Source organism: Otolemur garnettii, unplaced genomic scaffold (assembly GCF_000181295.1).
Source record: "Otolemur garnettii isolate 467f Iridium unplaced genomic scaffold, OtoGar3 scaffold00010, whole genome shotgun sequence".
Lineage (NCBI taxonomy): Eukaryota > Metazoa > Chordata > Mammalia > Primates > Galagidae > Otolemur > Otolemur garnettii.
In genome coordinates, this window is record NW_003852405.1 from 16,828,654 (window position 1) to 16,831,071 (window position 2,418).

Here is a 2,418-nt window from a genome sequence, read left to right on the forward strand (position 1 = left end):
TTTTTTTTTTTTTTGAGACAGAGCCTCAAGCTGTCGCCCTGGGTAGTGTGCTGTGGCATCACAGCTCACAGCAATCTCCAACTCCTGGGCTCAAGCGAGTCTCCTGCCTCTGCCTCCAAGTAGCTGGGACCACAGGTGCCCGTCACAATGCCTGGCTATTTTTTGGTTGCAGCCATCACTGTTGTTTGGCGGGCCTGGGCTGGATTTGAACCTGCCAGCTTAGGTGTATATGGCTGGCGCCTTAGCCACTTGAGCCACAGGCGCTGAGCCGGACAACTAATTTTTAATGAGGGAATCCAGACAATAAAATGGGAAAGAAATGTATATTCAAAAAATGGTGCTAGGCTTGGCACCTATAGTACAGTGGTTACGGCGTCAGCCACATACATCTAAAGTGGCAGGTTTGAACCCAGCCTGAGCTAGCTAAACAAAATGACAACTGCAACAAAAAACAGCCAGGCCTTGTGGTGGGCGCCTGTAGTCCCAGCTACCTGGGAGGCTACGGCAAGAGAATCACTTGAGCCTAAGAGTTTGAGGTTGCTGCGAGCTGTAAGCTGTGATGCCACGGCACTCTACCGAAGGTGACTTAGTAAGAATCTGTGTCCAAGAAAAAAAAATGGTGCTAGTGGGATGAGCTGGTTCACACCTGTAATCTGAGCATTTGGGGAGGCTGAGGTGGGAAGATCACTTGAGGCCAGAAGTTCAAGGCCAGCCTGAGCAACATAGTGAGTCCTCGTCTTTACAGAAACTAAATGAATTATCCAGGGTTGGTGACATATGCCTACAGTTCCAGCTACTTGGAAAACTGCAGTAGGAGGATGGCTTGAGTCCAGGAGTCTGAGGTTACAGTGATCTATAATGACATCACTGCACTCTAGCCCAGGCAACAAAGCAAGATCATGACTCAAACAACAACAACAAAAATGGTGCTAAGGCAACTGAATATCCAAATGCAAAAGAATGACATTAGTCTCTAAGCTCATACCACAAATAGAACAAAAACCTAAAAGCATTAAACTTTTATAAGTAAACACAGGCATAAATCATCATGGTCTTGGTGAGACAACGGTTTCTTAGACATGACACCAAAAGCACAAGTGACAAAAGAGAAAGTGGACATCAAAGAAGTTTAAAACTTCTGAACTTTCCAGAACACCACCAAGAAAGTTAAAAGATAACCCACAGAATGAGATAAAACTGCAAGTCATATGTCTGGTAAGATTCAACATTCTAGAATATGTAAAGAACTCTTATAACTCACTAAAATAAAGACAAATAATCCAATTAAAAATGGACAAAGATGTGAATAAATAGTTTCCAAAGAAGAATTTAAAATGACCTATATGTATACAAAAAGCTGCCGTGGTTATATGGCAATGCAAATAAATGAAAACCACAATGAGAAACCAGTTCACACCCACTAGGGTGGCTATCATCAAAAAGAAATTAGAGCCTTCCTACATACTGGTGGTAATGTAAAGTGGTATAGCTATTTTGGAAAAGAATCTGGCAGCCTCAAAAGGTTAAATGTTGAACTACCATATGACACAGCAATCCTACTTCTAGGTATATGAAACGAGAGACCTGAAAACATATGTTCACACAAAACCTTTACTCAATTATTAACACGGATTTTACTAGAGAAACTGACACTAATCAGTAACTAAAATTGTGAGGAACGGGGAGGACTGATCTTGGGGTCTGTAGATGATTGTCCAGTATAGACTGACAAGACAACATTAGATGACAGGGGATTTAGGAAGAATGAATGGTCTGGAAAACAGCATTCATATGTGTTTAAAAATGTACCTGAAACATAGGGGTGATTCAGGTATAAGGAGGTCAGGAGACAACTGTCATTGAAAAGGTAATTTTGGGGTGGGGCATTGTGGCTCTTGCCTATAATCCTAGCACTCCAGGAGGCCAAGGTGGGTGAATTGATTGCCTGAGCCAGAGTAAGACCTCCTCTCTAAAAATAGCTGGGCACTGTGGTCCCAGGTACTTGGGAGGCTGAGGCAAGAGAATCACTGCAGCCCAAGAGTTTGAGGTAGCTGTGAGCTATGACGCCACAGCACTCTACTATGAGTCACAAAGTCAGACTGTCTCAAAAAAAAAAAAAAAGATAATTTATTATTCAGAATTTGTAAGAGAAGGGGGCACACCATGCCATGGAAGGGCCACAGGGAATCAAAGGGTTGGTCAGAAAAAACAAGGGGAAAGCAGGGACAAAAGCCTCTATTGTGATTTTCAAGGGAAGGAATGAGCAAGGTAAGGTAAGCAATGAGCAGAATTAGAATTGGATGGTTAGAATAATGTTGGCAGGCTATGGGCTATAGGGGTGATCCCTAGTGGGTTTTCTTTGTTGTTGTTGTTGTTGTTCTTTTCTTTCTTTTTCTTTTTCTTTTTTTTTTTTTTTTT

The 2,418-nt window shown here is 42.2% G+C and overlaps 1 protein-coding gene across 1 annotated transcript in view; it reads right to left on the reverse strand.

The window, feature by feature from the left end:
• The window catches only part of BTBD8 (BTB domain containing 8), a 78,741-nt gene that overhangs the window by 63,877 nt on the left and 12,446 nt on the right, over nucleotides 1-2,418 (reverse strand). The gene's annotated exons all lie outside the window — the stretch shown is intronic.